The sequence below is a fragment of the Aythya marila genome (assembly GCF_965140915.1).
Source record: "Aythya marila genome assembly, chromosome: 3".
NCBI classification, from domain to species: Eukaryota; Metazoa; Chordata; class Aves; order Anseriformes; family Anatidae; genus Aythya; species Aythya marila.
In genome coordinates this window covers 10987194-11012808 of record NC_139044.1, presented here as the reverse complement: position 1 = coordinate 11012808, position 25615 = coordinate 10987194, and the positions used below count along the sequence as shown (strand labels likewise).

Genomic DNA, 25615 nt, shown 5'->3' with positions numbered 1-25615 from the left:
CAAGAAGCTGGGGTGCTCAGAGCGTGGGCTCAGCGCTGCCCATCCACCCAGGGCATGCAGGATGATAGGGGAGGGTGCCAGGCATGGCACGAGGGCACTGCTGGGTGCAAGCGGGAGGTGGTTCCCAGATGAACCTCGAGCGCTGCAGGAGCCGGAGAAACAGGCTGTGGCACCCCGGCTCCTTACAGGGCCTTTTCCCCACGCAGGCTCTCAAGGCTGTAGGGCCCTCGTTGCTTGCCTCAGCCCAAAACAGACTGAATGTATTTTACATTTCCATGACAATTTGTTCTCGGCACTTCTTGGGAAGAAGAAAGCACAACGCGCGTGTCCTACTGCAGTCCGCACGCTCAGACACCTCTGTCTCAGCTCTTAACCCCGCTGCGTCCATCCCCTTTGCAGCGCACGTTTCAGCAGCCAGCCCTGTTTTTCCACGCTCCGTGCTAACCCCATTTAAAAAAAATAATCATAATGGAAGCATGCTGCTCTCCTGCAAGCTTCCCAAAGCAACCACGTAGGTGAGAGATCCCAGTCTCACAAAGGCTACAGGTCTGGCCGCTGGTGTTGCTGCCCTTCTACCCGCTAAGTGGAAGAGATGTGTTTATGGCCACGTTATGGGGATCTCCACAACGAAATAAGCAGGGCAGAGAGGCTGAGGGAACGTCCCAGGTGGGCCCTTTCAGCCCACGGGTGAGCCCTGCAACGAGACGGAGAGCAGGGAGGGCAGCCCTGGCAGCGTGGCCGCGAGGAGCAGCAACCTAGATCAACAACTCATTTTTCACAGGCCAGCGGGCCGACCTCTGGGCAGCATCGGAACGAGTCAGCATAAAGGTGACAAAGCTCCGCACACCACTATAAATCACCCAAACCAGCCAGCAGAAAAACCTGCAGCTGATGGAGAGAGCTTATAACTTAATTTTTTTCCTCCCCACCCTTTTTTTTTTCCCTTTATGAGGAGTTTTCCCTGTCCTCTGTAAGGCAGGGATGATGCACAGGCGATGCCTGTTGTCCAGGGAGCGGGTGCAGGTGGTGGTGTGAGACCTATTTCTGGCCTGCACGGGTTTGGTTTGCGAGGAACGTGCAATCTGGCGATAGAGGGAGGAGGAGTGAATCATTATAAGAAAGTCAGGAATTAATCCGAGTTACTGGCTCCGTGTTTTCAGAGGGAAATAAGAGGCCAAAACAACAGCACGGTGGCTCTGCTTCGGGGTCCGAGGGTGCCTCGAGCAGGTAGAAGAATGTAAATTGGGAATTTGTGAAGCTGGAGGAAGGAAAAGGAGACCCAAATGCAACAGAGGGCCAAAGATCAGTAAGTCACAAAGAAAGGAGTACAAATTCAAAATGTATAGCCTAAGTTCGTCACGGGATTAAATATGGCAAAGCCCAAATAAAAGAAGACACCTCCCCACTTAGAAATGCACCACACTGGGGTACACAGCCACCTTGCTACTGCACCCTCAGCTCAGTCTGAAGGCGATTTGGGATGGAGATGTCCCGCTAGCCCTTCCCCTGCCACAATGCATCGCCCCTGGGTGCGGGGAGGAGGAGGCGCGAGCTCCTGGCACAGCCTCGGGCCCTTGCCACCGACCTGTAGTGGAAATACAGAGAAAGCATCCCCGCAGTGGGAAATGGAAAGCTTTGCAGCTTACAGAGCCAACGCTCTCCAAATCTGGTTTCCTTAACAGCGCGGGAGAAATACTTGAAAGACAAATCGGAATTTCCCCTCCTCCCCTGCCTTCCAAGAACCCATTCATTCCTCTAACAAAAAATCTGCTTCCCCACCTGGCCCTTAGCAGCCTGTACCTGCTGAGCGCTGCTGCCAGGTGTCTCAGGTTTAGTGCACGTGGAGCTGTCCTGTAAGTGGGGCAAACAGATCGGCTGCTCGTTTGCCAGGTGGAGTATTTCTTTAATTATTCCTCCTGCACATGATACACGCAACAAAACGAGCTCCGTAGCAACAGGGTAAATTTTCCCAGCTGACTCTCCCTCTTGCAGGATTTTCTTTGGCATGGGCTGACACAGCCTTGGGTTTCTTGTCATTTGATGATTTTGCCATATTTTAGAGTAACTCCTCCATCCCGAAAGGAGGCCAGCGCTGTCCTAGCACATACAAACGGTACTTCAAAATTTACACCACTGCCCTCAAGTCAAAATCCAGGGGGCATTCCACAGAGGTGTAAAGGACAGGGAAGCAGAAGTTGTTGATTTGCACGAGACGTAGCACCCCTTTCATTAAAGGCAACTCTCAGCTGATTTCATGTGCTTCCTTGAGATCTTTGGGGTCTTCTGTTGCTCCCCACCTGCTGATCTCTCCAGCCATAGGGACATCTCTGCAGATCCCCGAGGACACGCTGTTCTGGCGCTCCGGTCTGCACACAGAAGCCCTGCAGAGCTGCAGCTGGTTTGTGCTATATGACATGTACACGCTGCCTATCCAGAGAGAAATATTAAAAAAAATAACCAAAATATCCCAGTCCCTCTGTTAATCGTGGAAATCCCAGTCTGAATTTCCAGGAGCTCCTGGAAAAGCCTCCATACCTGCATCCCTTGCAGTATGAGTTGAGGGGAATTATTGTATAGATAATTAAAGGAAGCTTTTCTTTTTCCTCCCCTTGATGGGGAAAACTGAATGGAGCTGGTTCTGTATCAAGCGTTGTGTTTGTTTCACCACTTTTAGCACAGCGTAATAGTTTTCAAAACAGGGCAGCCCAGAATTCCCTTCCCCAGCTATCTATAAATCAGGGCTGGAGAGAGAAGAAACAGTCCCGGAGCGTGGTATGCATCAGTCCGAGCAGCTGCTCAAGCACGTCCTGCAGGTAAACAGCCACACAGCCCCGATTCACAAAGCAAAAGGGCCATCTACAAACCCAGCCCGGAGGAAAGGTTCCAGCTCTGCCAAGCAGCCACGCTCATGTGTTTACACGGGGAAGGAGGGGAGAAGGCTCCCACGCCCTGCAGACACTGCCCAAGACAAGCAGGACAGAATGGAGGGGGAAAGAAGGGCTGGAGAGTGGGCAAATAGGGGGTGAGATACAAACGTACACGCACAGGGCACACCGCTGCAGGAAGGTTGGAGTCTGGTAAGTGAAGGCTGGGGACGTTGGCTAAACCAGAAGCAGGAGGTGATCCAGTGTGGACAAGAGGCTTCTACAGAGGGAAATCAAAGGGAGAGAAGGAAGTTGGGAAGCTTGCGTGGAGCAGGTAACAGTGGGATTTAGCAGCCATAAGGAACGGCAAAGGGGGTGGGTAAGGAGAGGGGAGCTAAAAACAGCCGAGTTGCAAGCTGTGTTTCAGGGCACTAATTCAGCAGCGAAACAGGCCGCCATGGATGTGAACAATGGGCTATTCAGTAGGGGTTTCGTTCCCTGCTGCCCAGCAAACCATTGTCTAGAAGTTTTAAATACTCCGCACACACGCACGCACTGCAAGACAGACGTGCAGCATCAGATAGCCCCAACAACTCGCTCACATCGCTGCCCTCATGCAGCCCCCGTGCTTGGTGGGCCCTTCGGCCCAGCTGTCAACGCGTGCAGGAAAATAAATGATCAGGACCCCACCGCGGCAGTTTGGTCAGGGTCTGGAAGTGCAAACCACTCTACAAACATCCCAACGATGCACATAATGCTTGGGAGGCTTCAAATGCACCTCTGCTCTTGACTGCTCCTGCCCATCCCTCCCTCGTGTTTTGAAGCACGAGGTGGCTGCTCCGTGCGTGCTGCCCGATGGCCACGCCGCCACTGGTGATCTTTGTGGGACCGGAGGCGTTCAGCCTGTCCCACCTGCCCTCACGCCATCTCCAGCACTGCTCATCGGTCTCCTCAGCGCCGTTTTTCCCTTTCCTGAGGCTCTGGGGCCGAGGGAGAGCAGGAGCTGGCTGCAGAGCCTGCCCTGCTGGGGCTGCCGAGGGCCAGGAGCCAGGCTGCGGGTGAGGGAAAGACGCGGCTCTGCTTCGGCGGCTGGCGGCTGCGCACGGCGGCTGACACTCGAGAAGCTGGGATCAGGCTTTCAGCTCCTCAGCCAAGCGCTGCTGGTGCAGAAATCAAGAGGGAGCACGGAGGAAATCCGATGGTGCTATTCCCTTTTGGCTCCTACGAGGCAAACCTCGTGCATCCAGGGTCGGCGTGAGCGGCAGCAGCTAGACTGAGGTTCACGCAGAGCTTTGCTGCCCTCGATGCAGTGCGGTAGGTAGGTGAGCTCTGCTCTGAGGCTTTTTTGGATGTCTCCCCCCAAGTGTCCTTTCTACCTCGCAACAGGAGCTTTCCACACCGACAGAAGATGTGCTTGTGTCTCACACCGTGCATCTGGCACAGCAGCTGAACCGGCGGCTCAGAGTTTGGAGCTACGTTTTCAACTGCAGAAGGTGCAGATGCACGTTGCTTTTGACACCTCGTGGGGTAAGGAGAGGCACAGAGAGCTGGACGGCTTGTTTGATGTCCACACTTGCTCATATCTCTGTCCATATCTCCTCCTCATGTCCTCAAAGGTGAGCTGGCTCTTTGGGCTGCCCTAGTGTGAGCATTCCCACCTCCGATCCACAGCTCCTTGAAGTGAAGGGCCTTGTGCTTCCCAGGAAAGGGCCAACAACCGTGGGGGGCATTTGTAGGGCAAGATGGAAGAATAGGGAGGTCACTCAGGCTTCTCTCTTCTCCACCTACCTGAAGCCACCTGTATAAAGGACCTTTAGCAGCCTGTCCTTCCTGTATTCACAGGCAAAGGCTCAAAAAGGGCCTGTGTGGTCTGCGGTCCTGCGGAGCACAGGCTGCACAACCTCACCCGGTGCCTCGTGCCTGGCAGGATGTGACCTGTCTTTCAGGAACACAGCCAGCCTGGCGGGCTGCAGGAAAAAGCTGCCGACAAGAAGCTGTCTCACAGCCTTTCTTCCTCTTGCCCAGGCCCAAAGTTGCCCAAGCACGGTGCCTCGGCTCGGTGTTACATCGTGTCACTCCCACCACGAATTACAGACAGAGGAAGAACCTGGACTCCCTTTGAGGTTTTCCCTCGGCTTCTTCAAACCGACTCCTTGTGCTGAAGGTCTGCGGAGAGGAGGGAGGGAAGAGATAACAAGGCTTTTCTTATCCCTAGTCTTGGGCATATGGATAACAACAAAGCACCTAATTCTGTTTTGTCTGTTATCCAGAAGCGCTGCATGTTTCGTTGAGCCCTGGAAGCACACAAGCAACACAGCCCACACAGGGGAAAAAAAAACAAAAAACAAAAAACTGGCCTAGAAAAGAGACAGGAGGAGGGGAAGATCTCAACAGTTTTAATTTAATTTGGGTCTTTAATATTGCATGGATGCTCTTTGTTCGTGTTACGTAGTGCACAAGCAGCACACACAACAAATCACTGTCTGCTACGCTGGGAGAAATATAAACGGATAAGCCAAAAAATATGCAGATGCATTTATGTTCCCCCCACTTCTCCCTGGGTGCTTTTATGTATTTGGTTCACATTTAGGGTTCATGTAGTTCATGGTATCTCAATATAGCAATCATGCACTGATGACTCCTACGGTTTAGGGACACCTTCATGACTGCCACATGAGCTGCAGGAAGCCAAAAGCTCGTGTATAACGCTAAAATTCCCCTTTTTGGCTCTCTGAAAAGCCCCTGAGTTGGGTAGAAGGAGGCCTTTGGGGCTGTAGGAGATGAGCCCCAGAGCTTCTGCAGCTCTCAGCATTTTCCTCTTAACCCAAGTTTCCAACGTGAAAGGAGATGATTTCTGCCTCTTGCCATGATGAAGGCAGCCACCCGAATGTGAACTGAAGGGCAGAAAAAGCGAGGAAGCGCAGAGAGAGAGAGAGGGAGTCGTAAGTCACACGTGGTCTCCGCCATCTGGGTAACAGTCACACTTAAATAAGGAAATCAAATGTCAGTCCACTACTGCCCTTTCCAAAACGGATCTCTACCGAGTCCCAAGCATACCCAGCTCCGGAGGCAGAGCGCCCGCTCGCAGGAACGGGCAACCAGCAGGAAATGCACACGGGGAAATAACCGGAGCCTGCTCCCCTGCTCTCTCCAAGTCCTCTCCAGTTGGTATTTTGCACGGAGCTGTACAAGAGGGAGCAGGAGAGGAAGGGGGCGGTGGGAGGAGAGAAGGGGGAAATGCGGCATTTCCCATCAGCTCGAGGGGAGGAAAGGCATGGGGGGAAGTGGCGGAGGAGCCGGCCGCAGACCTCTTCCACCCAGGCAAGTGCAGCTCAGGAACAAGCAATGCACGGAGAGCAGGGGAAGAAACAACAGCAGGTAGGGGAAAGACGAAGAGAACACAGGAGACAGGAAAGGAGGGGTGGTTGAAGCCCATGGGATGAAGCTCCTTGGGAAAGCTCCGTGTTTTGGTGGCACAGACTGTGAAGGAAACAGCCAGATGCACGTTCCAGGTTAACAACCAAAAAGAAAGCAAAATGGTTGAAGAGTGCATCTAAATACAGAAGGGAACAGGCCCTGTCTAAGGAGGAACCGTGGTCTGGAAAATACCAGCAAAAAAATGGATGATGGGAGGGGTGGGGGAAGAATGAGAAGGGACAAAACAGACTGCAGGAGTAGGATACAGGGTTTGGGCCTGCTTTTGCACATTAAAGTCCTCATTCATGTTCACGTCTAACCTCATGACGAGTCAAATCTCAATTTCAGCAGAAACATCCCAGTTTGAGTTAGCGACCCAGCAAAGGATATTCTGCCACCACCTCCAGCCAGCCTTCTCTCCGAACCAAGGACGCACCAAATATCTGAAGTTGACTCCGTCTGAAAGCTAAAACAGTACCAGTAATAGTAACAATTCCTGCCTGAGTCACGTCTTCATTTTAGGCTACACACATTACCCATTCAAAGGATTTCATTTGGAAATTGTTATTGTTGAAGCTTTTTTTCTTTCTTTTTTTTTTTTTTTTTTTTTTTTAGGAGCTCAGGTGAGTAGGAACAACATTTCCTGCTCTATGGATGAGAAGCTTTTTAGAGCATTACAGGGTTTTTCCTTCCTCCTCTTCCCAGCCCTCACACACCTCTGTTGGTGAGAGCTTTCCTTGCAGTTGCTGTGCTTCCCGAGGATGGCACCGGAGAAAAGAAGAACGATTTCCTTGCATCATTTTAATGCTGACTTGGGGGCTGACGAGGAAGGTTGCATGGGTGCAGTGCGCGAGCAGATGAAGCTGCAACCAAATGTCTTCACTCTTTCTCTTGTAACTTGATACCTGGCTTTAGCGATCCCTCCAGCTCTTGAATTAGGAATGGAAAATATGAGAGCTCTGTTTCGCAGCAAAGGTTTAGACACACGCACACAGAAAAAAAAAAAAAAGAAAAAAAAAAAAGACAGCTCTGGGCTACTTGCAAATGGTATTTGCTTTATGCTGGACTTTAACACCTGACAGGAACAGCACACGCAGGCTCTGTGTACGCACACATTCCCACTCCTGTGCTACGCAGCGCTGCTCAGGCTTGTCAGAGCTGGGAGCTGGAAGCCTGGACCTGAAGCGGGCCCAAAGCCTGGATTTTAAAGCCATTCCCTTGATTTTGGACCTCGCAGCTCTGGCTGCTGCGGGTACAAATAGTGACATTGAAAAGGAAACAGCTTCCACCAGCTGCAGGAGGAGTGAGACCTTAGAAATGCCAATAGCTGCTTTCTGCAGACCTGCGGGTCATTGCAAGAGTAAGACAGGATGCTGGCCTGAAGCCTTCATAGAAACATCGTCCCTAATCATCGCACGTATCTTCCAAGTCCCTCGAAAAATATTTTTCAAGCATTCCCCTTGCTATTTATCCCCTTACATGCTCTCTGCCGCACAGCAAGCAAACTCTGGATCCCCAAACTGCAGACAAACACTCGTGGCAGTTGGCAGCGGGACCGGTGGGCCCAGGCTGCGGCGCGTTCGCGTGCTCGCAAGGCAGAACCTCCTCGCCCAGCGATGCCTCAGCCATTTCAGTGACACAATTACAGCGTTTGCCAAGTCGCTTGCATCATGTAACACGCTGCGAGGCTTTTCACGGCAGCACGGCTCGCAAGCTTCCCTTCGGGGGCCCGTTCCCAAAAGCCCCGCTGCAGCCTCCTGCCACCCGTGCGTTTCCTCACCTCTGCGCGAGCAGCAGCGGGGATCTGCGCCTCTTGTGCTCCTCGTGGAAGGGGATTGCCCGGCCGAGCTTGGTGTAACACCGAGCAAGGTAACTGTCACCTCTCAGAGCGTCGCCCAGCTCGTTTACACGCAAAGGTTTTGATGCAAGACAAGGAATCAGTGAAAAGAAATCTGCTCCAGTCTGAGGGATACGAGTTTGTGGTGGCACCGAGTGAGAGAGGCCCATTTTTAGCTAAGGCAGGATTTAATCCTGTCCTTCGAGCCAGCCAGCGATACTGACAGGTACCGTCAAAGACACAGGTGGAAACCAAGCTTAACTTTGATTTTTCCACTAGAGCATAAGAGCACTCATTTTATTTTATTTTATTTTATTTTAGAGACCAGCTACAAGATTTCCAAAGCAACGTGCTGTCGCTGTGAGGTGGCACGTACCAACAAAGGCATCCCTTCTTCAGGACGGTAAGAACCGAGCAGTGTGCAGTGCAAACTAAGCAGCGTAAAAACACACTGAATTAAGCATTGCTCTGTACGAGGCTGCTGGTTCCTGAGCTGAGGTTTGTAGAGATCTGGTGAGCTGCAGGATATTGGCTCTCCATCTTGCTTCCAGCTGCTTCTACAGATGTCCGGGCTCCTCATTGCCAAGAAGAGCTAGGAGGCTAGTGAAAGCAGCTGGAAGAGAAGGAGGTGGAGGAGGAGTCAGGCTCGCTGGCTCTGGGAAGGGCACGAAGAGGAGGAGAGGGAAGCAGGCACTGCCCACGTGTGCTCCACAACTTTGGCTGAAGGTGCTGACCACTACGAAAAAGCATTGTGTACCAGCACAGGGAACAGGGCACGGGACGGTTTAAGGGTTGTCCCCTCCACCCCCATTTTTTATTTTTATTTTTTGATTGAAGGGACTTAGGGGAGCAAATCAGGACACTGAGCAGCATCTCTGCAAGAAGCCGGGAGTGCAGGGGGCCGAGACTCAAAGAACCAACAAGGAGGGGGCGAGAGGAAGAGAGAAAAATAAGGTGATCAGATATTAGCGGTGTATGCAAGAGCAAGAGAATCGGCGAGCAGATGGGAGGAGGGAAGAAGAAATGATTAATAGAGAGTGCGAGGCCCTTCCCCCTCCCTCAAGCAGGACTAATCACGTGGAAGACAGCTAAAATGTTACTTCCTAATATTGCTTTGCTGCGGTAGCTGCCACATGACAAGGAGAAGGAGCCTGTCCCCAAGACAAAAGTCTCCCTAGGGTGTGGGGACACCCCCCCTGCAGCAAGGCGGCCGCCACCTTTTGACTGTCGGCGCTGCAGGGCCGGCTGTCGGGACACATCTGTCATATCCCGACAGCTCGGATCTGTGTGCTCTTGCCCCCGAGCCTAAAGCAGCCTTCCTGCTTGCAGCCCGCTCGCCTCCCGCGGAAAACCGACTGGCCTTCTTGCGCAAGCCGAGCCTGAACGCCCAACTTCCCCGAATCGGCAGCCAAAAATCTGCTCACCTGATGTCAGAGCATACCTCTGACGGAGCATTTGCGGAGCCACACCTGGATACTAATCCCCCGCCTTCTCAGCACGAAGGCACGGCGCTTTGCTACCAGGCACGTTGACCAAAGGCCCGGGGCAGCTCTGCGGCTGCCTCTCCTTGCCCTCCTCTGCTGCCTCGGGAAGCACGGGGTCCCCTTGTGCTGCACGCTTCTTGGGCGGGCTGCTGTGAATTGGGGGAGAAAGAAGGGATGTGACCACGGAAAGAAACAGATCAGCTGTAAAGGTAGGGGCTCCTGGGGATTTCTGGTGGAAATTTGCCACCGGGACTGCCCCGCGCTCAGCTCCCAGGGGACAACCAAGGTGGAGCCCTGCTCCTGAAAACGTGCTCCACAGCCTCCGTCCGATGGTTCGCAGGGGTGATCACGTCCATCCATCTCCTCAGGTTTCTCTTCTTAGGATTAAACACCGCCACTACCTTCATTTTCTCCTCACAGGCCACGTCTGCCAAATCACCCATTGCTATTTTCCCCCAGGGTTTTTTCCCTCAACTGTGCGAGTTTTGCTGGTCTGGAAGGCTGTGAGCAGAAGACTGGCTCAGGGCTCCTCTAGCTGAGAGCTCCCCACGCTGCGCCCTCCTGCTCACAAAGCCCAGCCTGCCTTCTTCCCAACTGTCCGAGCCCGGTGACTCACGTTCAGCCTGGAATCCACCCCTCCCACATCTGTATAATTTGCAAGTGCAATTAGCACGCGGAGCAGAAAAAGCCCCAGTGTCCCTGCTGGGGAGGACAGGCAGGAACTAAAGCTGCGGACAGAGCGGTGCCGGGGTGCTCGTGACACTGCCCCACGGCAGCCAGAGCCTGGAATTTCCCCTGGAAGTAACCGGCAGCTACAAGAAAGGCCGGAGGGTGAGGGTGGCGAGGGTATCGTACAAAGGGGCTCTGCTCACGATGGAGCGCAGCGCTCCGCCACGACATGGAATAAAAATAATTCAAGTGCTGGGAGGGAGATAACCACATCTGATAAAAAAAAAAAAAAAAAAGTGCAAAAAAGACGCAAACACAAAGGAGCATTTGCCTGATCACGATCGTGGAGCATCCAGAAGAACCCATGGTGGCGTCTCCTGCCTCTCTTCTGCAGGATCCCACGTCCTCAGAGCTTTCAGCTTCTTTCCAGGGAGCATCTCTCCTTCGGCAGCGAGCAGCAAAGCTGGCTAACCCCACAGCAGACACCTTTTCCATCAGACCCTTCCCCTCCAGAAATTGCCAACTGCGCTGTGATGGCAGCTACCCCCAGACAGGTACAAGGCGAGCAAAGTTACGCTGTGGCTGAAGGCGAGGAGGCAGAGGTAGCCGGCGTTTTGCCTACATTTCCCTCAGACAACTGAGCTGGAAGGCCCTGAAGGCATTTCACGTACAAGTTCCCCCCCCCCCCCTCGGCCTCCTTTCCCCCGTGAAGGAGCAGCAAACATGCCCTGGGCTGCAGCAGTGCCTGGTCACCATCCATAGCTCGTGGGCAATATGGCAGAAGGGCTCTTTGATCCCAAGCAGGGTTTCAGGGCAGCAAATTGTAGGTGTCCTACAGGGCGATGTTTATTAAACCTGTCCCACATGGTACTGGGCTATAAATTCCATCAGTTGCCCACTGTTTAAATAAATTAGTTTTCTTAGGAGGAGGAGCACGCTGGGACTGGTTATAAACACATTTGACTAAAATCCATCCGATCCCTCCCCCAGTTAGGCAGCTGGAAGGACTTTGCCTTTCTGCTGGGGAAAAAACAACGCTCAAAATTTGCTCTTTTCCCTTATTCCCAGCGTCCATGCTTAAGAGCAAAGCAAAAACCCGAAACCCAGCCTGTGCCTACCCCCATGGCTTGTATCAGCAGGCATATGGCACAAGCTCAAGTGCCAGAAAAGGAAGGAGATCTGAAGGTCACTGGCTTGTTGGGACCTCCAGCAGCAACGTAGCTGCTCACAACACCAGTGGAGACCTCAACCTTTTCTTTAGGAGTAAGAAAGCTCAGCAGAGGGCACGGTATATGCCAACAAGATTGCCACGAGATTAGCATATTCACCAGCACCACAAACCCAGTCCTGGATAGTTTCAGCCCCGCAATAACCAGCTCCTACAGCTGAGGTCAGATGGCGTCAAACTGAACGCTGTCCGTGGCAGCTGAGGATGATGATGGTTGTCTAACAGCGAGTGGACCACCTCAAGCTACAAGAATGTGGTTTATCTACTCCCTTATACCAGATTATTTATTTTAAAAAGTTACTGCAGGAGATTGTGGAAGATAAACTAAGATTTTCGCTTCTATTTAGTGAGGAGTAGCCTCACCAAATTAAGTTGGCACGGTATGGGAAGGGAAAAAAAAAAAAGTTTGATGCTCTTCATCATCGTATTAGGATTTCTCTTCTAAGTATGGCAAAGCTTTGTAGTTTTCCTAGCTCCGTACACCATATAAATCCCCCAATCAGCAAGATTTACTGCGTTCGGAAGTACTGGGTGGAGTGCTCCAGCAGAACTGGACCACTGCTAGAGAAGGATTTAAAATAAAAGTGATGTCAGGAAATGGGTGGGGGCAGGGAAGGGGAGAATAGCAAATGACATAGCCCACGACCAGGAAACTCACTTGGCAAGACGTGTGGAAAACCGGAGGTCTACAGGAGCGAAGCCCCATAAAGCAGTGCTCGGGCTGCTCCCCACGTTAAGCTGTTCCCGTTATCGGAGCTCAAAGAAAAGAGGACAGTTGCCAGCTCTGGAGAAATGGGAGCGGTGCCAGCTGACGACAACTGCGATAGGCAGCCGCTCGGGCCTGGGTGAGGCCTGCTAGCGTGTGATGTGAGCTGGGAACAGGGGAGGGAAACACCAACTGCAAAAAGCACCCACTGGCTGGGTAAGGAAGGTAAGGGAAGAAAGCGGCAGCATCCTGCGTCTGTGGTCTAAAACCTCCCCAGAAAAGGGGCAACAGCAGAGTCACCCCCCTGGGTCTGGTTAATGGAGCCTGGGGCTCCCAGGTAACCCCGATGGCCGCGTTAGGGTGCCCCTGGATGTGTGTGCTGCTGCAACTTGCAGGGGAGTGTGGTTTTCTGGTTCCTAGGCTGAGGAGTTACCTAGTGACGAGCCACCTCGAACGCAGGAGCTCCCAAGATGGGAACAAGATCGCAGCAGCCGCAGGATGGTAACGCTGTCACTGCTGTCCTCTCCCCGAGCTGGGAGATTTGCTGGGTCCTGCTGTGCATGTGTCCATGTGTGGACGCACAGCTCTGTGCCGCACACCACAGAAGCTAAAGAGTTATGTCGGAGGGATTGGAAAAGGAAATATTAACATCAGGAACTCAACAGAGCAAAGGGGATCACAAATACACTACAGCAAAGGGAATGTTTGAGGGCTGGGCTCAGAGCCCAGCCCTCCTGAGTCCTGCCACCCCATCCTGAACATCCCCTGCTCTCCTCCCCCTTTTTCCAGCCCGGGGATTAGGAGTTCCCCCAGGCAGACACCTGTTTTGGAGGATTTTTTGGAAAATTATTCTGCAAAGCACCTACACTCCTGGATAGTTTGAGCAGTAACCAAAAAAAATCCCCCTCCAAAGAAACCATGAAACCTAAATAAAAAAACACCACGAGCCAGCTTCGAAAGCCAAAAAATGTATTAACATAGCATATTAATGACAAATTTGGGACGGCAGAGAAAAGCTACAAGTATGCACAACATGGGAGAGAGTTAAAGTGAAGACATCTGCCAAGAGGATAATTCAAAGGGATGGAAGTCTCTGAAGTCATCGATAGCCTCACAACAGTCCGTAGCAGTAAAACATCAGGTACCAAAGCAATAAAAAATTAGGTGTTTCATTTAAGAGCGCCTCAGCCTGGAAAGATATTTCTGTTGGCACCGACTGCTTTCTGATGAGCAAGCAGGAATGCAAGACACACAAACGGCTCTGCACCACAGAAACTCAAAGCTGCAAGTTAGCAGATCTAAGAGCTCAACCAGGTTAGAAGCAAGAGAATCACGGGCAGAGGGTTTAACTACTAGGTCTGGCTTTTCACCAAAAAAAAAGCACGGAGACTACGCATCCCTTGGAGCACCCTGCTCCGCGTGCCAAAATGTTGCACTTCACATGTGCAGTCCCCTTGAAAAATGAGCATTTTTCATTCCTTCATTTTACTGCTAAGTAATTGTTCACAGAGAAGGCAGGGTCGAGCCTCCGTGCCTTATTCTCCTGCACTAAAAACACTTTGCTGCTTCTTTGCTCTGCTATACTCATGCTGAGAACTGAAAACTTCACTTTCTGTGCATGTTTTTCCTCGTAGTCTCTCACACACGTGCCCATCTCAGCAGCAAGGGCCCACGTAACACTTAGCTGTGGGTACTTTTGATAAGGCCGAGAAGTCTCCGCTTGCAGGGCGGCCGAGCTCGGCAGCCGTCCAGCGTGCTCGCTCGTGGTAGATAGAGCTTTTGGCAATCCGATGTCAGGACGGCCGATGATTTAACACCACTTCTCTGACTTTCCAAGAGACAGAAAACACTGGGATACGCTGCGTGAGAACACAGCTACCACTGGGATGGTGTTCTTTAAGGCTGTTTAATTAGGCCATGAGTCACACATGATACAACAGCGCGCAATGCAGTTTGGGGAGAAGCAGGCTCTAGCCGCGACTGTGAGATAGTGGGGTTTGGTCCCTTGGCCTAGAGGAATCTCTTTTTCCCACTGATCAAAAGGAGTTAAAATTAGAGGAGCAAAATCAATCAATTGTGGCTGTCTGAGCGGTGCTTGGAAAGCTCCTGCTGGCACTGTAACATAGCATTCCCTGCGTACACCCTCTCTGCCATGCGAAACCAGTAGAGTCACTACCCGAAACTAGAATCACCAGTTTGTTTTAATTTTGTGTGTCTAGTTATTGGCAATTCTCTCTTTAGGTGTCTGTGCTCCTGCTTAATTACCCCAAGTCTCTGCCTCTGGGCAGTGGCAACTCGTATAGTCACACACCTGTATCTCTGGCTAAGCGAAGGAAAGCACCTTCTGTCCCCTTCACACAGAGTCCAAACCCTTTAAAAAAGGTCTGCAGGTGACACTGACCCCATTGCAGCCAGCCACAGCTGACTTTCCAGGGCCTGAGCTTCACACAAACTGTCCAGTCCACTTCCCAAAACACCATCATCTCACTGGGGGTAATGAGCATGTTTTAATGGCCAGCAGCTTCAAGAGCAGCACTCACTTTGATAGCATTGAAAATACAATTTTTTTTTTATTATTTTTTTTTTGCTTTGCTTCAATTTGATATGTCTGCAGATCTGAAAACAAAGCTCCTCCAATTTTGTTTTGTTTAGTTTTGAAATCTCACAAGGATACTGAATTTAGCGGCATTTATACCCAACTTCTATTCCAGGCTTGTGTAAATCACTGCCCAACTTTACCCAATTTGCCCCAGGAGAAGTTAAGGAAAATTTATGAAAAAGAAAACCTGAAGTCAAAAAGATCTTGTCCAGTTTCTGGAACAGAATGTGTTCTCCAGTACTTTTTTTTTTTTTTTTTTTTTTTAATATACAATGACACAAAAACACTGCTGTAAGAAGAACATGCACTTCAAGTGGGAACTAATGTCACTAAAAATATTTCGGTGCTCATGTATACCTGCACACAAAGGACCACATTATACCTTGAATTACACCCAAAAACCAGCATTATCTGATGATAACTAAGGGAAAAAAAAATGAGCTGTTACGTAAAGTTAAATAAACTGCAAAAAGCTGCAACGTTAACGCACTGTCGGAGTGGTAGGTGAAGGGACCAGACTGAAACTACACACCAAAGCCCAAGCTGAAATAACCAAAATCCAAAGAACTCCTCTCCCCCTCAGAGCCAATGCATTCTCCCAGTTTCTCTTTGGTGAGTTTGTGGATATTTTTCTCCCTGCTAGCTTTTTGGTGCATCGTTCACCAGCAGTCTTGCTAGCAGCATTAACATCACCATGGCAAGAACAAATTCAGAGACCGAGCCCCTTGCATCCCGCCAGAATGAGGTCACTTCAGCTTAAGGTTGAATGACACTGTCAGAAAACCACCAGGGTATTCTGCCCGTGATTGTGCCCATCCTGAATACGGAGACTGCTTTGGGAACCGGTTAATTACAGGAGGGGTGGTTGGCCTTTTTTTTTTCCCTTATCATGGTTAGTTTTCCAGACATCTGTTAAATATGCTTCACTGATAATAGATGAAAAGAGAAATGCATGAGTGTTTTGGCTTCAGCGCTCATTAGGCGCACAGAGCAGTACGAGCCTTCCTGCTCATTGATAGGATCAGTGTCAGACCTTGCCCTTTCGTGCCTCTAGCCATACCACCTTTAGCTGTGATCTCGGCAGCTCCTGCGAGCCAAGCAGGGTCAGGTTGGGTCAACAGGCAAAGGAGAGGCCCCCGAGGAAAAATCCAAGTGCTGCAGATACCAGAAGTGGTAGTGATGTGGCAGCGCTGCTCTTCTCTCTCAGGGCTTGCCTACCCGCAGGGACGCTGCTGTATGGTCAGCCAGCTGCCGATGTGCAGCCCCGTATCTCGCAGCCTAACAGCTCCCCGCGGAGATAGCGAAGCAGAGATACCCTTATGCGAGGCAGATAAGGCCCCTTTCAAGCCAGATATCGCGCTACCCATCGAGGAGAGGTTAAGGCAGAGCACCTCAGACACACTGCCTTGCACAGCCCACACCTCGGCTCGCTGCCCTGTAAGCAAGCCTGGAGCCAGTAAGGTTGATCCAAGGATCGAGCAGGTTTTCGTACCCCAGGAAGAAAAGCAGGCTCTTTGCAGAGAAGTGAAACATCTCAATCAGCCAGCTGTAAAAACCCTGATCAGCTTCCATTTGGGTTACCTTAAATTCTTCAGTTTGCCACTGTACCCCGCAGATTCTCCCCCTTCCTGTCCCACTATCCTGCTGCCAAGCAGTTGCTGCGTTCCACCCAGCGCCGGGCTGCCTACCAGGAGAGAGGAACAGTTCCTGCATGCAAGTGCATATTGTTTGCAAAGTGCATTCGGATCTTTTGTGATTAACCCTTAGGAGCGTGACCTGCCGAGTTAGTTTTTGTTAGCGTTATGAGTGCAATTCACAGTGTGATAGGATACTTCAGCATTTATTTGTGAGCAAGCTCTAAAACCCTTTGGAAAAGGTTAACAGGAACATGACTGGCTTTGCATGCCTACAGAGTATATATGGTAAGTGTAGCTCCTTGCACCACCGTAACTTGGCCCTGACTGGAGATGGCATCGACTCCAAGGGATGTTGTTTGCAAGAACTTTGTAATCGTTGCAAGAGACCATAGAGAGAAAGCTGTAAGAGTCAGATGAGGAAAATCCCCAGAACTCTCAAATATCTACTCTTCAGAGCCGAAATGATTTCATAGTCACACAGCTTTAATAATGGGACTTCCTCAGGGACACGGTATTAAACATTCAGAAGCAGCATTTGAGGAGAAACTGTATTAGCGACTTGATTTCTGAACTTTTCACTTTCAGCTACCTAGAGGTATTCAGAGCTGCTCCTAAAAATGACACAAAGCGACTGCGTTTGGCATTCTGCTGGGGGCAGGGAGGGACACACTCAGCTTCTCTTTCATTAATATTTCCTGCAGATAAAGTTCAGATTTCCATTTTATCAATTTATCAATTGACATTTTTAATTTCTCAGTCCACTGAGTTGTTTTTAAGAACAGTGCCTGCAATAAGAGCGCTATATGAAAACCAAAAGAATTTACCGAAGTCCCAAAACACTCTAGTTTCACTTTCCACTGATCTTGCAATGAGCAGTCCATCAGAAACTCAGCCTGATAAAAACCTTATATGAAAAATGGAGGGGACAGGAAGAGAAAGCAAAAGCAAACCACGAAAGTCCTTTTCTGCTGTGGCTGCCTGCAGCCTCCAGAACCATCCCTGCACACACTGTGTATTTAGAAGGAAGAAACAACTGGATTATTGTATAAGGCTGGTTTGAGTGAAGTACAGGGTAGTACAATTTCAGGCTGCCTCTTGATGTTAATAGAAGAAAAACTCCAGATAAATTGCCACAAGAGTCTTTAAAATTTCTCACATCAGGAAATTGCACATAAAATAACCAGGAACTCCTCCTACCTCCTCCCCAAAAAAACCTGAATCCGCAGCACAGCGTTGCCTTACTGCTTTTTTTTCCTCAGTACATCATAGGCACTGTACAACCTGAGAGCAAGCAGCAAGATCACTCCTACAATTTTACTTAAGTAAATTTTTACCTAGGTGCACGTCAGTTTTTCCTGTCGACTTCACGTGTGTGACATGACAAAGCCTCTGCATCTCCGTTTTTTCTTTTATTTGATGAAAAAAGTAAAGAGCAAACCAGCCTTAGGAGACAGCTGAGAAACCTATGCCTTACTTCAATAAGGCAAAACAAAACGCTTTTTGTCTCTTCCATCCAAAGGGAAGCCTACCAATTCTGGAGCAAACAAGTGCAAAATAAAGCAGGGTTTGCATAAGCCTGTACATACTGCTCATTTTTTGGTGTGATTTTACAGATGCCATGTCCCTATTAAAATACATACAGCTATGCTTTCTCTCCCAGTTACTGCCACCATCAAGGAAACCTGTCAGAGCAAAGGAAAAGAAAATCTTGTGGCTCACAAAATGTTGTCGAAATGCAGAAAGGAGTTAGAGAACGGATTGTGAAAGAGAAGCGCTCTGTAACATCTGTCATTTATAGTAACTTTCTAAGCTAAAGCTAATAGAAAATGTTTTCAGATCCACATGTTGATTTGCTTATCCCCCCTGGCTGTTTTGTTTAAAGTAACATTCATTATTCAAAAAGAGAAAACAAATACAAACTAACAGAAAAAAAACCCTACTGCTAGTGAGAGCCAGGGCCTAAGACAGCACGAAGAGATAAGGAGACCCTAACAGTCGTGTGGAGCCCGTGCTGACGCCACTATCGCAGCCCGCAGCTCTGCTGAGAGCTTTGGTTGGCGAAGCCGCACCGGGTGCTTGGCACGGGGCGCCAGCGGCTCCTGGCTCCTCCACGCAGCCCTGCCAGAGACCAGTGCTGCTGGAGGAAGCGAGGCTGGGCCAGCAGATGTTACTAACACTTACTCCTGTCACCAGCAGAAAGGCCGAGAAAAATCTTGAAGAGGCAGCAACTTGTTTTCTTCGTCAAGAATTGGGAGATGGGGCTGGGGGAAGGGAGCGGGATGGCACCCCTCGGAACTGCTGCTCATTCAAAGCCGTCTTTGTTGGCGTGCCACTGCCTGCGAGTTACTGCTACCAAAAAGAGAAATAAAATCAGCATAATTAAAGGAGGTTTCCAGCCATTTTAATTCAACACGCTATTGTGTTACTGAGAAAATTAAGTCAATTTTTAGTGGTAGAAGCAGGCAGTTCAGTTGCAAGACGGTTTTTGTTCGCTTTTAAGCGTTCTGTTTTATGCAGGGTGAAAAAAAAAATCAACGAGGTATTTGTAAGGGTAAAACCAGGGGGCCTCGACAGGTAGCAGCTTTACCCTCAGTTGAACAGAGGGCTGAGTACTTTTTATTAGATTGTCAAAATAGCTCAGAACCCCCTGTTTTGCTCTGTGTAGGACGTGTGTAGATAAGTCTGCTTCTTCCTGCTCATGAGTTTCCCCCACTCTCTGGTTTGCTGGATTTCTTCCTCCCTATTGGGCTTCCAAGGCATTGCCAACTATGGGAAATCAGTAAGTTCCCGGTGCTTAATGTTACCCTTAACGTGAAACAAGGAGAAACAAGGTGGAACAAAGAAACAAAGAGAGGCTTTCCAGGCTGAGAAAAAGGCCACGGGGGACTCTGGAATGAGCCCTCTGTTGGGTGAGACACGAGACAGGGAGCAGACACGCAGGTATCATGTGCTCCAGAATGCTGAGCCCACTGGGGACAAATCATAAAAACAAGAAAGGAGCAGGCTATGGTGGCTCTGAAACAGAGAGGAGCGCTGTGGCTCCCTTCCTTTTTGATCGTGCTGGTTTCCTTCAGCTGGAATCCCACCTTCATGCCAAGAGCCGTGAGCACCCAGCCAAGTGTGAAACCAGACCTGCGAAGCGTGCTTGGGTTTTTAAGTTTAAATGGAGCTGATGCGAGTTGCAGAGTTGTTATTCTGCTCCTTCCCTCCGCAGGAGCACCTCAGCGCAAACAAAAAGTCCCTAGCAGCTACGGGGGACTGTCCTCCACCTCATTAAACTCGCTGATGTTCCTGCTGTAGCAGACACCAAACAGGTCAGGGAGCAGCTCCTGCTTTCTAAAGCAGCACAGCTCCTGGGGTAACAGCGGGTAAGACATCTCCCTTCAGCTCTCAGCCTTGCCCAGAGCTGTTTGTGCAGCCTGCTCCCATCTCGCCTTGCTACCAAGCACGGGGAGAGGCCATTCTTATGATGATGCTTTGCTATTCAGGAAAGCGGTAACCATTTTAGAAGCACCCAAGGGCGCAAAGGCAGGAGCACGCAGCAGTGTCACTTACCCAGACTTCACTGGGCTTCATGCAGAAGGGGGAAAAGCGGCTTTTCCGTGGGTACTCCCAGAGCCAAGTGATTAACTAAGAACTGCAGCTTCACTCTTGTTTGGTTGGCTGTTTTTAAAGCCCTTTGTTCCACGGAAATCTTGAAAAATACCACCCAGCAAGGATCTAAAAAGCAATCAGAGTGCAAACAGAACCATCCAGCAGCATTTCATCACAAGTCTTGCAACATTACCTTGAAGGGACTGACCATAAGACTTTAAGACTTTTCTAAATCTTTGAGGGAGAATAATTAAGATGTACAGCGAAATCATGCCAAAATTACACCCTGATAACAGAGCAGCCTATTTATGAACCTTTTTAGAACTCTCTATAAAACCAAAAAGCAAATTCAAGATTTTTTTTTCTCCCCACAACTGGTTATGTTTCCATATTATTGGACCTCTGGCCACATTAAAGCAAAACTGAAGACATCACTTGACACAAAGTGACCTGTATCCTTCACAGCCATCCAGTGAGCTTTGTTACATGCAGAAAAGAACAGGGGAGCGCTGGCTATCCGAAGCAAAGCACTGGCAGCAAATGCAAATGTTACACACTTGGAGGTAGGAGCAAAACACACAGGCCTTTCCCACCAGCTCATCTCCCTGCTTTGGGCAGTAGCAGAAGCTGGTTGGATGAGAGATGGTAAAGGATGGCAAAATAAATAAATAAATAAATAAACAGACAACAAAACAAAACAGAGTTTTTCTCCTGCGTGTCTCCTCCCACTTGTGGCATAACAGATCTCCAGCGGGGCTGCAGCGGAGAGATTAACCGTCTTCGCTAGTTGCTGCTGCAGTTTTTGGAAGGGGAAGTTCCGCCGGGGCTTGTGGCAAGCCCCACACAACAGAGTGCTGCTGGAGCAACCCAGGAGGAGCTCCTCGCTCAGCTAAGCCTGCCCTAAGCACTGCAGCCCTACAAGTCATGATTTCACCCTCCACAGGCACAAGCCTGGCCCCAGAAAGGAAACACGCTGTAGGGAAGGCGCTAGCAGCCTGCCACAGGAGCTAGCAAAGGGCGATAAACAGACCTAGGGCAGCCTGCTCCAAGCACTGTACGCAGGTAACGCTGCCCACCCCCGGTGGGGACAATCCAAGCAGCCTTTCTCCTGCAAGGTCACATCCGCACGGGGCTGCAGCCGTGATGCTGGAGTTGCCACTGGCCCTCGAGCCTAAGAAGTGTGGCTATTTAGCCCGAGATTTCAGAAAGTTTTGCTTCAGCCAATTCCTCTTGATCAAATTCTTAACCTGAGCAGGCAACCCCTGCGCTACCGCAAGCTCTCAAGCACGAAGTATCCGAAGGCTTGGATCCTGGTGTCCTCTAGACCAGCCCTGGGCTTTCCTCGTAAATCACAAACGGTCAGGCCCTGCCACACGCCAGCCCCTCTGGGGAGCAGGATGTCAAGCAGCCACGCCAGCCTCCAAGGACTGTCAGGACTTCCCGGGTTTTGAAAGAGCAGCAGCTATTCATTCACCCTTTCCTTCCCCGCTGCGAGATCAGCAGCCCCAGCCGGACCGCTCTTTTTTGAACAAGATGTGCAGATCTCTTCCACTCTTCCTTTTGATCTCTTTGAATCCTCTGAGAAGTGTGGGCTCACACAGATGCTTGCTTTCCTGCCCGCTTTCAAAGAAGTTGCAATCTGCAAGACTTGTGCATTGCCATCGGATTTGCTCACAAGCAGGACAAACCCCATGCTGGAGTAGGGCCAATTTTTCTTTCTCTCTCTCGTTCTCGTCCCTCCCTACTTTGACAGATTTTGTTATTAACCTAGGCTGGATATACCCTAAAAGCAGACGTAAAAGTTTGGACATTAGAAAATGTTAATATTGGCAGTTATTCACATTCTCGTCCAGGATTTCACAAACTCTGCAAATCCCTGGTGACGGGACCTAGATGGAATATGAACTTTTTGCTATCTCTGCAGCAGTACAAGAAACAAAGCAGAAACTGATGCACTGTTCTTCATAGACTTGAAATATTTGCTTAGAAGCGTTCTTGAGTCCAGAACAGCCCATCAACTAGCTTTTCTGGTTGGGTTATCAGCTGTGTTACTTTAATATTCCGATTTTTTGTCACACAACACAACGATTTTCATGTTTGTTTTGTCCTGTTACCAGAGCAAACCATTCATTTTTAACTGTTGGTTTTGGCATAGGAGCACTCTAAGTTCATAATGGAAATGTGTTTTCAGTGGTAGTGCTGAACAATAGAGAAGTCTCTTTCAACTGTTGGGTTATGAGGAGAACCATCTGTTATTAAATTTAAGTCACAGTGGCTCTGTTTCAGAAACGCAATGGAGGCTCCGCTAACTTTGCAGTCAACACATCTGTAGCATTACAGGAAAACAGCCACTTTGCTAAAGACGTTATCTGAAACCAGCACCACAAAGCGGTGTCTTCATTCCAGCCTTATTTAATAACAAAGAAGGACTCAACACCTTTAAAGTAAACCTTTTCTGGGTGTTGCGGTCAAGATCTGGGGCCTCAACGATTTTTGTGCTTATATCCTAGCAAAAGGAACAGAAATGTACGGAACCTCGCAAAAAGCTCAGTATCACCAGGCCCAGTTCTTTGAACTATATCTACACCACATAAAGCAAACATCGGGAATTAAAATCATAATGAAAGCGCTTTATTCAACACAATAGGAAAGTCAAATTTCATCATCTGCTTGATTGACTGTTACACGGCACTTTAATTGTTCTCCAACTTCCAATACAGCGCGAATGTGAACGCGACTGAGCACTCGGGATTTCAGGAGCTGGAAATAACAATGGGGAGAAGGACTGCAGCTGCCAAGATGGGAATCAGAATACCCTTCGGTGCAAGCCTTAAAAATCACCTCTCCACCTCGGGGAAGTTATCAGAAATTGCTCTATTATTTCTGTCATTAAGCAGCCATTCCTCCCCCCACCTTCGCGCCGCTTCCTCTCAAGTGCGGCCAGAGATTATCAAACCCAGCGATAGCCTTTCAACAGCTTGGCCAGTTGAAAAATCTCTCAAGTTATACTGCTATCACCGCTGCGCGAGCTGACGTCAGGCTGTTGTTTGCTGGAGATGGGTCGGTGCCAACTTCCACTGAGCTGAAGACAGCAGTGTCCGGCCTCTTTTGGCTGCGCACAAGCAAGAACAAACTCCTTGTGTGTGTTTGCATGCATGTGCACATGCTGGGGGGAGAGAGTGCACGTGTGTCTATTTGCAGGCACTCACAGACATGGGGGGGGAAGCTACTTTTGTTTTCCAGTCTGATACCAGAAGTAAAACAGCAACAGAAAAAGCAATAGTCTTCTGAGAAACAGCGAAGGAGAGAAAAGCAAACGCTGCCTGGTTTGTTCTGAGAGCTATCAGTGTATGGAGAAAATAGTCAAAATATAACCAAGTGAAAGAAGGCTCAGGATACTCACAAAATCTGAACAAAAAACTTACAGAATTAAAAAAGATGCTTGTCAAGAAAAGAACTGAGGTGAAAACTGGAGTACTTCACAATAGATGAAATAGGCACGTTTTACTAGGACCGTTTATGTTTTCAGAGTAACTGCATTGCCTTCCTCTGCTAGAACTCAGAAAGCCCCAACTCCGGGTTAAGTAAAATTACATAATTAAAGTTCGCTAAACAAAAAGACGCTAAAATACATTAGAGATGCATGAAAGAAAAATAATCCTGTGAAGTTTGACGTTTTCCATAATGCTTGTTCATTTATGTCAGCCCCCGCAAGGGACCAAACTACTTGTGAATAAGTGGTGTAGAGGGGAAGGGCCAGAAGATGCAGGCCAACGCCAAGTTCTATTTTCAAGCACAACTTTCATCCATTACAATCATCTCAATAGCTGCAAGGATCTGTTTGAAGCGAAGAGTTCCACTAGCAGCTCTGCTGGGAAAAAGCCTCCACTGTCTGTGAACACTAGATGCAATTATTTGCACCTCAAGGGAAGTTTCCAGCGTTGACGTCCAAGCACAGACCACTGTAACCTGAGTGAAAGAAGTCCCTGGCCCCACTAGATGACTTCTCCCCCCAGCACCCAACTACACACTCCTCTGCCTTCTTGCTTCCCACAAGCGTATCACAAAAGCATCCTCAGATGCACATCAGCTCGTTCTCCTGACAATTTTAACCGTCTTACCCCATCTCCTCACGGAACTCCTCTTTCACATCTAAAGAGCTTCTCAAAAGTTTCTATTGAGCCATCTATCCGAAGAGGTTTCACAGACCATTAATACTGCTCTGTAGGTTAACCACAGACAATATAAACAATTGTTTTCCTCCTTGTTTAGGGAAGTACCAAGTTTGAGATCCCCCCCTCAACATCAGCAGCACAGTGCATGCAGAAAATATGTAAAACTGGGGGAACTTGGTTTGAACTGGCAAAATGGGTGAACTTTTCTTCTCCTCAGGTCCAATGTTCTATGCTTAAGTTTATGAAGACACCTAAAAAAGCTTGCAAGTGGTATTAAATTGATACTCTGTCAGACCAAATACATGCTGCCTTCCTAATCTGAGATGAATTTTGAGGGCTGGTGATAATATTCACTGTGCGGGTTTGGGAACCTGTACTCTGAACCAATGTGTTGTCTCCTTACGGTACTGTTTGCTCCTCTCAGTCAATTTCTCCTCCGTGCTGGCTCAAAGATACCAGACAGGTCACGACCACCTAAAACAAAACTGAGAACTGGCATTTTGAAGTCTAGACGTGATTTCCTCTTTTGGAAGTCTTCTCATCTCTGTACCTTCCTCATGTAACCACACTGTGGTAAATAGTTCTCAAGGTGGCCTCATTTAGACCTTCTGCATGCAGACAATAGTTCAAAATAGCATTTATATCTTTAAAGCAGGAACCATACGCTAATAACTTGGTTGATAGCTGCATTGAATCAGCGACGCTTATTTTTAACGCTTTCACCTTTTGCTTCATGTCTTGGGGACGAAGGGGGCACAGCAGAGATGATACATTGGTGCACAAGGACCTGCATCAGCATCTCCTATGACTTCTGTAACCCCCTCTCCCTTGGAGGGCCTCCTGGTATTCTGTGAAAACCCCGCTCTGTACATGGTATATCTGTAAAACTGCATTAGCAGAGGATTTCCAGTCAGGCTCGTGAGAATTCGGTCCACTAAAGCTAAGGTGAATAGCATCAAACTTCACATTGGCGTGCCAACGGCGACTTTGCCACATGGACAGGTGAATCTGAGGGGGAGTGTTTGTTTTTATAAGGCTGACACCAATCCTTTTGAGCACCTATGTGGCAATTCAGTGTGTTGCAGAGCCTTAACGGGTGGCTTTAAACAAAGCGACCCCTAAGGAGCACGGTTCTGTGGTCACCTTGGTTTATGTTCTCCAGCTGCAGCTTTTTGAACCTCTGCATGTTCTGCACTTTGCAATTTGTTCTGATGACAGGCTTTCAGAATGTATGACCACAGATTATCTACATTTTATTTATACATATGCATATATCCATAACACAAATATATACCCTATGCATGGTAATATTCCTTGGGCTGGCTGCCTTCATTTTACACTGAGCTGGCCTCTGTATATATTGCAAATAAGTTTAGCCTCTGTCTGCATTCCGACGACACAGTTT

At 49.2% G+C, this 25615-nt stretch overlaps 1 protein-coding gene across 2 annotated transcripts in view; it reads right to left on the bottom strand.

Annotated features, from left to right (window-relative positions):
- SERTAD2 (SERTA domain containing 2) overlaps window positions 1-25615 on the bottom strand; it is a 77401-nt gene that overhangs the window by 35096 nt on the left and 16690 nt on the right. The window contains exon 1 of one of the 2 annotated variants that reach the window (XM_082756535.1): window positions 18623-18827. The exons of the other annotated variant lie outside the window; for it this stretch is intronic. The gene's annotated coding sequence lies outside the window, so the exon portion shown is untranslated. Of the gene's footprint in view, window positions 1-18622; window positions 18828-25615 lie in introns of those variants that run through there. 2 annotated transcript variants of the gene reach the window in all.